The 10435-nt window shown below is 34.8% G+C and overlaps 1 pseudogene; it reads right to left on the bottom strand.

Annotated features, from left to right (window-relative positions):
• Positions 1–6256: 6256 nt before the first annotated feature.
• Positions 6257–10030, bottom strand: LOC117241394 (annotated as a pseudogene).
• Positions 10031–10435: the final 405 nt, after the last annotated feature.

Below are 10435 nucleotides of genomic sequence, written 5' to 3'. Positions count from 1 at the left end.
TGGCGCCCAAGAACCGTTCCGCTTTATCACAAACTGCTTTGAGGTGGGGGAGAATCCCCTAGCACTGTCCAACACTACCCCTAAGTACTTCACAACACGGCTAGTGGAAATCTCGCCCCCATCCCCCACGTCTTTAATAAACCAGGTGTTTTTTTCGCTATTACCTGGAACATTTGACTTTTCTCTGCTGATATTTTCATGCCCCGACCTCTCCAGGTATTTCTGAAGCTCGTCTATCTGGCTTTGTGCCGCCCGCGTATTTTCACCAAGCAAGACGATATCGTCTGCGAAGGCCAACACAGAGACTTTGTTCCCTTCATTTATATTAATGCCTCCGATATTCTTTTCGATTACTGCAAGCAGCGGTTCGAGACACAAGTAAAATAGCAGCGGTCATAAAGGATCACCCTGCTTGACTCCTCTGAGAACTTCTACCTCGACCTCTATATTATTATTCGCTTTGATCGTAGTGTTACATCCTTTGTACATTTCATTTATAATTTCAATTATGGGGGTCGGAACGCCTTTTCTCGCCAGACATGGTTTTATAGCTGAATGGGGTATAGTATCGAAGGCCTTAGAGATGTCCAATATTGTGAAAATTCCCCTTCGATTTCCTTTACTATAATTTAAGGCTGCGCTCATTAGGTCAATATTGATTTTACATCCACTTTCGGATGTAAATCCTTTGTGCCTTTGTTGAGAATTGTGGATCTTTGAAGCCGAAATAATGTTATAGGAACATTAAATGTATATTGACAGTTATTACTAAAATAATGATATATTTATTACATGAACGATTCTATATATATTTATCGATTCACACTTGCACGCGTCTCAGAACCTTCTACACCCGACTCTTCATCGACGACTCTTAACCGACTGACTGCTAACATTCCTTTGTTTCGAGACGCTGCGCACACACACATACTTCCACACACTGATATATACATATAAGTATTTCTACTACGCACTTAACTCAGTCCAGCACAGAAAATTACACATCTCTCAACACACCTCCTTAATTTTTTGTGCTGCATATTTATAGTGGGTCTCGTTGTAACTGTTTTGAAATCGACTTAAATAATTTACACTATAGCTAACGTCTAATCTTGTCCCAGTACTAATATATAACAAAGCTCCTATGCGATTTCTATATCTTATATCGTCTAAAGCTGATTGTGCGGGTTCTAAACTTAAGTTTTGTTCCATTGGTGTAAAATATAATTTACTGTTTTCTATATTATAATGTTTCGCTAATGACTCTATATAACTACTTTGATCCAGTTTCATCTCACACTTCTTATTATCGTATTCAATGTTTATTCCCAAGTAAGTCTTTACTTCACCCAAGTCCTTCATCAAAAATTTGTTTGACAATTTTTTTTTAATTTCATCGATTTTTCTTATGTTTTTTCCACATATTAATAAGTCGTCTACGAATAGAATTAAATATATAACATCATCGCTCTCATACTTCATATACAGACAATAATCACTCTTACTTCTTTGAAATCCTAATTTTTTCATATATTCGTCGAAACATTCATACCAAGCTCTTGAACTTTCACGCAATCCATATAACGCTTTTGATAATTTCCATACTTTCCCGCTTTTATCGTCGTAACCTATAGGTTGTTTTACAAATACTTCCGATTTTATAGTTCCGTTTAAGAAAGCTGTTTCTACATCCATTTGCATAATCGTCAAACCATATTGACAACAATAAGATAGTAATAACTTCAACGTTTGCATTTTTGCTACTGGAGAGTATAAATCTTTCAGTACTTCTTTTTGTTGGAAGCCTCGAACAACTAGTCGCGCTTTCTTACGATTGTCAGATTTATTCGTATATATCCATTTCAAGTCTAATACTTTTTTGTCTTTTGGTTTTTCTACTAATTGCCAGGTCTTATTTTTCATTAAACTATTCATTTCTCGATCCATTGCTTCTTTACATGAACCGCTGTCATCTCCACTTAAAGCTTCTTCATAGGTTTCATAGGACTGCGTGCACTAACTATATTCACATAAATGAAATATGAGCTCGTTTGACCATATCTTTGCGGTTTCTTTCTTTCCCGTCCTGACCTTCTCAAATTACTTTCTGTGTCCTCAAGTTTTTCTTCTGATTCGTTACTTAAATTTCTCTCCTTTTTTATTGCAACCTGCTCGACCTTTTCGTTTACATCCGAATGTTCGTCAAAACCCTTTTCTGTCTCATTGCCTGGTCCATCTTCTCCTCGAAATCCTACTAAATTATCATCTTCACCTATAAATTCTACGTGTCTTGCAATTACAATTTTATTATTAACTAGTATCCTATATCCATTGTTTTCATAACCTACAAGTATCCCAGTGTCTGCTTCTTTTGTCCCATTTCGAATTTCTTTTAACTTCGGGTATTCTTACGAAAACTCTACTTCCGTACAATCTTAAATTATTTATATTCGGTTTCCTTTTAAAAAAATATTTCAAATGGTGTTTTATTTTCATATGTGTTCGTAATGGTCCTATTTTTTAAGTACGCCGCGGCTCTAACTATTTCCGGCCAATATTTAATATTCAGCTTTGAATCATGTAATAAGCATCTAGCGGAATTCATGATTGTTCTATTGTAGAGCTCAGCTGTTCCATTTAACTCGTGAACATAAGGTGGGCATGGTTCGACGACAATTCCCTTTTCCCTAGTTAGATTGTACATGCTTTTGTTCATATATTCTTTTCCATTATCGTATCTTAATCTCTTTATCTTTTTACCAGTAAGATTTTCGACTTTGTTTATGTAATCAAGGAAGCAATTGTAAACTTCACCTTTTGATTTCAAAGTATAAATCAATGCACACTTACTGTAGTCATCTATAAATGTCAAGAAATATTTGGATCCATCAAACCCGGTATTATTATGAGGTCCATTTAAATCGGTATGTACTAATTCTAAAATCTCGCGTGCTCTTCTACGGTTATTTGGGAAGGGTACATTTCTACATTTTTAGCATGAGATTCTTGCCTTTCAATGTAACTACTTATCTTATATAAACCATGATCTTTGAATGCTATCCCTATCAACTTCCTGTATTTGTTATATATCTTTAAAGTATTTCCTGCTGAGACTATCTTATTTTCATTCGTTACTCTCGCATAGCTAATTAAGTTATTATCCATTTCTTTCACGTAAAATACATTAGACATTGTAATTTTAATCCTCCTTTTGTTTACTTCAAAGTAAGTTAAAATTTTTCCGACTTTTGTTCCTTTCAGACTTCTATCGTCTCCTAACTTCACATTTATCGGGTTTTTTAAATTTTCGTACTCAACAAAATAAGAGTCATTATATATAATGTGATCTGAACATCCACTATCCAATATCCACTCTATTTTTCGCGTATCGCTAGTACATACCGTAATTTCATTTTTATTATTTTCGCGCTCTACTCTCGTTAGGAAAGATCCAATTTCTTGGTCGTCGTAGCCCTCGTTGTGGGAATAATTTGCGTCGTGTTGACTTGCCTCGTAGTAGCGTTGTTGCCGGCCTCTGCTTTGTCCTCGTTGGCCAAATCCTCGTTGGCCGTATCCTCGTCTTCTTTGGCCAAAACTTCGTCCGCCGCGACCCCTCTTCTACTGCGGCTGATACGCACCTCCTTGCTGTTGCGTTCTTCCATTGTTTGCGCCATTGTTTCCGCCTCTATACGTGTTTGTGCAATTTTTTGCCATGTGACCGTACTTTCCACAGCCATAGCACTTTATGTCCTTTTTTTTCGGCTGTAAATACATTTGACTTTGTTCTATCACTTTCTTTCTTGCTACGCGTTTCTCACATTATAATTTTATTTTTCAAAAATTCACAAGTCCGATCACTTTCTTTCACTGAGTCGATTAAGTCACCAACATAGCTCAATGATCCTGGTAGTGCTTTCAGCATGTAGTCGAGTTTTTCACGTTCGCTTACATTTGCATCGGCACTCTTTAATTCATTGATAGTTTTTTCAAATTCCGTGAAAAATGAATTTGATTCTTCAAAGTCTTTCAACCTCATCATGTCTAGTCTACTTCTTATACACATTTGCACTGCTGTTGATTCCTTCATATACATCTCATCAAACTTTTGCATTATTTTTAAAGCAGTGTCTTGATCACCAACAAATTCTAATTGCTCATTCGTTATACTACTATAGATGTAGTTCATCGCCCATTGATTCTTTTCATCCCACTTATCTTGCGCATCCGTGTCCATTTTCCCTCGTGTAGCCGGTTCATAACATTTTTTACACTTTAGATACATTAATATTCTTTTCTTCCACATTCTGTAATCGCGTCCATCGAATATTTGAACCTTAATTTCGTCGTCCTTTGGCATCTTGATTCGTTTTCTATATTCACACCTTTTTTTTTTTTCAAAAAATAATTCTCTTTATTATCTTTTTATTTGTTCTACCAATAGCCTTTTTATCTCTTCAGAACTTATTTCCAATTTTTTATTCCTTTTTATAAATCGACTTTTATACATTCACTCCCGGTTACACGTGGTTCCATAACCTTAAATCTCGGCAACCACGATCTTCTACCATGTTGAGAATTGTGGATATTTGAAGCCGAAATAATGTTATAGGAACATTAAATTTATATTGACAGTTATTACTAAAATAATGATATATTTATTACATGGACGATTCTATATATATTTATCGATACACTTGCACGCGTCTCAGCACCTTCTGCACCCGACTCTTCATCGACGACTATTAACCGACTGACTGTTTACATTCCTTTGTTTCGAGACGCTGCGCACACACACATACTTCCACACACTGATATATACATATAAGTATTTCTACTACTTAACTCAGTCCAGCACAGAAAATTACACACATCTCAACAGCCTTATATTTTGATCTATACCCCGTCTTAGCCGCCCATCGAGGATTGATGAGAAAATGCGGCCTAGAATTGGGCCGATCGTAATTGGTCGCCAGTTCTCGACCATATTTCCATCTTTATTAGCCTTCCATGCGGTCGGAAAATAGGAACTATACCATAATATATTTGTCGGAGCTGAAAGAACACCGGAGCCTTTGGAATTTTGGATAATCCCGCAACATTGTAACCTAGAGTCTACTATAGCTGTAAGTGAACAATTGTAGTTATTCAATCCGATTGTAATTGTTCGAGAGTTGTGATAATGAGCTTTGGCTCGAGGCGACAGTCAGTCACCGAACGTAGCCGCGGTCACAGGATGAACGGTTTGTCTAACAAAGGCATGGAATAATTCTATAGCTCTCCTTAAGAAGGAAATAGTTGTAACACTCGACAGTAAACATTCCAACGGTCCCTGTCCCGTAGCTCGCCATACGCAGACCCTGTTCTTCGAGTAAGATGATCGAGTAAGATCGATCGTATATATATATATGTAACTATGCACTAAATTTGAAACGTATGCGATGTATTGAAAGTTTTAAAAGTTTCTTTCAAGTTTCAGATATTTAATCTAAATTAGAGATATATTAGTAAAACATGAAATGAAATATATATATTTACATTATAATTTTTAAACATATTCGTATTTTTAAACATCATTAACTAAATTTCTAAATAATTAAGAATATACTGCTTCTTATTAAATGGGTACGAAATGTTTTTATTAGCGAGAAGCTATTAAAAGTGATGGTTGACAAATTGTATCGATATACCACAAGTTGACGAAGTATACCAGTAATAATTTAACAAAGCAAATTCTTCACTGCGATCTTCGAGAAAAATTCCTTGGAATTGGAATTGTTGTAACGAACGCAGCTGCATTTATAACATGCGACATAAGTAAACTCTTTTATATACTAAGCTATTTGATTAATGCTAAGTATGTAAGAAATCTAAAAAGCTTTTAAAATCGTATATTTATCATTGTACTATTGATTTTCCTACCATTTCGAAATGTACAACTTTGAGAGCAATTACTATATCTTCGTTCTTAAATAATGGAGCAGCTAGCGAAAAAAATGAAGGAAAGGCGGAGAAACGATGCAGAATATTCATAACGTGCACGTGATTCATCTGCATGTTTCAGTTTTGTTGTATATTTCACAATCGAACATTTTCTTTTCTCTTCTATCGTACTCTTGTATCTTGTGACGTGACTGTTTCTCGTGGAAGATAAGAGCAAGACGAAATGCGGTTTCTAGCATTTCGCAAACAAAAAAGGACGAAACTGTTCGCTTTTCTTCTGTTTTCTTGTTTTTAAATAGAGATGAAAGATAAAAAGACATATCTACAGAATTTATTCTATTTCCATTACACTATTTTCATCTAAATCAATTGGCTTGCTGAATGAATTCTTCTTGTTTACAGGCATAGCTAATAGAGATTTGGATAGTCTAATATGGCTTATTTTCATTCTTTTTCTTAGCTCTAATACTTTCTTTAAATCTTTCTCGCCAAACCTTATAAATTTAAAATTATTCGCACACTGTAATTCATTATTCCAATTCAATAACATTTCACACTGAGTTGCATTTAAAATATCAGAAATTTCTGAAAAATAAAGGAGGGTTTGTACATCAGGATATATTGAAAATAAATTTGGCTGTAATTCTTTACCTATTCCACGTGTATGATATTCTCCTAGTTCTTTCTACTCTAATTATATGTTCCCTCCTAGCATGCTGTCTACTCCTGTTGCTACCTATAGACCTTTTAATAGTAATTTCTTCCATTTCTTCATCATTTCTTGCTACATACCTTTGGATCAAATATAGAACTATAACTAATCACATCTTTAATGTACAATCTCTGTATCATCGTGTGTATACATTTTTGTTTTACCTCCGTTTCTAACAAACTTGCAGTTATCTCTGGAGTATAGGGTCACACGCCTGGAATCATATTGTTTCTGATCTACGATATTTTCTCTCCTATTGAATTCTGTTTTATCAAGCAGGACATTTCTGCCTTCTGTCTATTTGATATTCTGAAACAAAACACATTGTCCATTTCCTTCTTTATTACACAAAAGTATTATATAATCATATAAAATAAATGAAATGTACATAACAAAATCACATAATTTAATAGTAATTGTATTTACTTTTTGGCTTTTTTCGTAATAGCGATAGACTTTCTGCTATTTGGGTGTATCATTTTCTTTGGCTTCAGGAATTCTTTTCTCATTGCAGTGGCCTATAAAAGACAACAAAATAAATTAGTTAAAATATTACCATGGCTATGAATTATTTCGATTATCCTAATCATCAAAACTCCAACTCAGGCTATCCGTTTACTCAATGTATAATCATGCACAGGCGAATCGTCGACAGTATCAGACGAATTAGTGCATTAGAAGCACTAATAGAGTAGACAAAACATCCTACATGCCACAGCTATCGAAACAATAACCAGATAGCAACGGATAGGCGCCTCTGATATACACCCGACGATAACCGCTTCAGAGGGACTAAAACCTCAGTACAAGAAGTCTCCCAAATCAACGTTCTATACCTCTTTGTTATAACACCCTGAACCGTCACTCTGTTGGATTCATACAATAAATTTTACCACTATATCTAAAGTTTAATTCTTTAACTTATTTGTGAAACGTTCGAACTGCGACTCGAGGAGATCACCGGTGATTTGTCAATTTCGTGATTTGTTGTGTCTCGTATATGATAACAGCAACGACGGCGACGCCTATCGATAGTAAAAGTAATATCGAAGTATACCTTCCTACCATGACATTTCTGGGCTAACAAACTTCAAAATTGGTTTCTTTTGTTTCAAGATATTTTTAGCTATTTTTTTTTAATCTTATAATGATAACCTATTTTAAAATGTGCAATGTTTGATAAATGTACATTAGTAAACTTTCATACGAAGAAAGTTTTTGGGAATCCGTATTATATTCAGCGAGCAGAAAACGAAGACTTGACGGAAGTTGACAACAATGGAGATAAAAGTCTTTATCGTAATATTGTTTTTATTGATTTTAACGTCAGATGGAACGGGTTTCGACAGAAAACGATCCACCAAATTTCAAAGAGGTAACGAGCAAACTTCAAGTAAAAACGAGCAGAAGTCAACACCCGATTATTATTATTACTGCGACTCAACAGAGTTTGGGGTAGTATTATACAAAAGATTCCGTATTTGCGTTCTTGTTCGCCGTGCGACATGATAGAAATTGATTTCTCTTCCGCTTGTATCAGATGCGGGATGTTGGTTGATCCTTTTTCACCGGTCTCGATTATCCTATTTCTCTTTATTCGCCTATTTTTTAAACACAAATATAGATTTTTTACGATTATTTATATTGTTCATGACATCATTTGACGAATTCTTCGAGAACTTCGCAAGGGAACCAAGACATAAATGATATTTAAAATGTTTATAGCAGTTCTGAAGTAAAGAGAAGCGATATTAGTTTGAAATGATGGATCATTTCAATGACTTTATTATTTATTGCCTTAATAGCTATCTACATATTATTTTAGTTGCGTTTTTCTCTTGGATCGGAAATGACTATCCTGTGTTTCGTCAATAATTTGTCTTGCTTCTCTTGGTGCATTTCTAAAAGTAGTATTGACATAAATGAATTTTTTACTGCAAGAGTTAACATCACTTTTTTTCGACTTCTCTTTTAGGTTACAAGAGTACAAAGCTATATATAGGCCAAAACATGTATGTATCTTTCGATAAAAGATAAATTTTTATTCAAAACCTACGAGACTGCACGCAGATATTTCAAATTGCAGCGAATATTATCACGAATACTTCGCGTTAAACGTGTTATATCTTTTAACATTTTCAGAGACGCGTAAACATCTGCAAGCTATTTATCACTTTATTCGATTGCATATTGTAGCGGCATATGAGTCATAGGACGATGCGAATCGAGAGTAACTCATGTTGTTGTTTTGCCTCGGGGCATTGATACCGTCTCGAGGTACGAAACTTGATAATAAACAAACTCCGGACAGAACAATATCGCCGCTACGCGCAACCGTCAACCGAAGTCGAATTTAAATTCGTTAGAGGGAGATCGTTAGAAGAGTACTGTCGATAGTTTTAAATACATTTGACTACACCAAATATCAACTCGTCTCATCACTATATACACCAACGCGTTTAATCAACCTCCACATAATCGAGAAATGATTTCAAATTTGACCCACGTTTCTATCGACTTCGCTTTCTTCTTTATTTTGGAAGAAATGCACATTCACTATTTATCAGCTAAGCGAACTCGAAACGAATGAAAATTCCCAACCACCACGTAGACCAAAGCCTATCAGCCTTTTCCGAACCTGTAGGTTACAACGAGATTCTTAATTAATTAATTCGTTTCTTACAGGCTACATAATAATACAGATAATAATACAGATAAGAATAAGATAATAATACAGATCGTAATCATTATATATCGGTACATACTATCAATTTGATTGTGCAATTAAATAACATAATATCAAAAGTAATCAAATGTTGGGATACTTTTGCGCGATAGTGTATATGTGTAAAATAATATGATTCTATAAATTCATTCACAATAAATCAAAAACAATGTTGTGTTGCTTATTCTAGTAAACAATCCAACCATTTAACTGTAAGATATTTGGAAAGTTCATGTAACAAGCATACAATATGCCACCCGGAAGGTACCAACTACGTTCCTCTATGAAATTAGTACAAATGTTTCAAGACTTATATATTATTAACATTTCACGCAACGTTTTTATAAGATACGTTAATCCGTAGAAATGACCCGTCGCAGTAAATTTATACATAGATCAGAGTTAGAAAATACAAAAGATATTTTCTCTGAGTATACGAAGTTAAAATGGTGTTGGACGCAAATTAATTGGTTGGAAAGAGGCGCCTTGAAGCGTACTAAAAGAGGTAGCTTACCTCGTTGAAATACCATGGAACGAAACCTTGTTGGGCAATGGGCATTCTGCTGTAGCCTGGAATTCCTTTTGCTCCCGTATTCTTCTTCTGTTTTCCGTGGTTTTGTTACAACACTCGCGACGTTTTCATTCAAACGAACACACAACGCATAAACGGAGAAAAACAAACGTTGAAGGTTGCGTCGCGTCACGCGAATCACTGACGCTACACTTATACGTTGGAAACAGGAACGAAACCGACGCAGGTGCAACACGGGGCCCGTGAAATGTAAACTATCGAACTACGTATAATAGCACACGAAAGTATTTCTATTGTTTGTGTGTGTGTGTGTGTGTGTGTGTTCATATATATATTATAAATTGGTTATATATATATATATATATATGTATAAGATTTATAAAATGAATGCTCGGTAAAATGTCTGTGATAAATAATACCAATTAAAATGGAAAAATTTTTAATTGCATTGCTTCGACTATACATATACATATACATATACTTAATGTGACTTACTTTGTATGAGAAAAATTCTGTTTGTCAATTC

Source organism: Bombus vosnesenskii, unplaced genomic scaffold (genome assembly GCF_011952255.1).
Source record: "Bombus vosnesenskii isolate JDL3184/JDL3185 unplaced genomic scaffold, Bvos_JDL3184-5_v1.1 scf7180000015793, whole genome shotgun sequence".
NCBI classification, from domain to species: Eukaryota; Metazoa; Arthropoda; class Insecta; order Hymenoptera; family Apidae; genus Bombus; species Bombus vosnesenskii.
The sequence above is the reverse complement of the archived record's forward strand: the minus strand, read 5'-3'. Positions and strand labels throughout refer to the sequence as shown.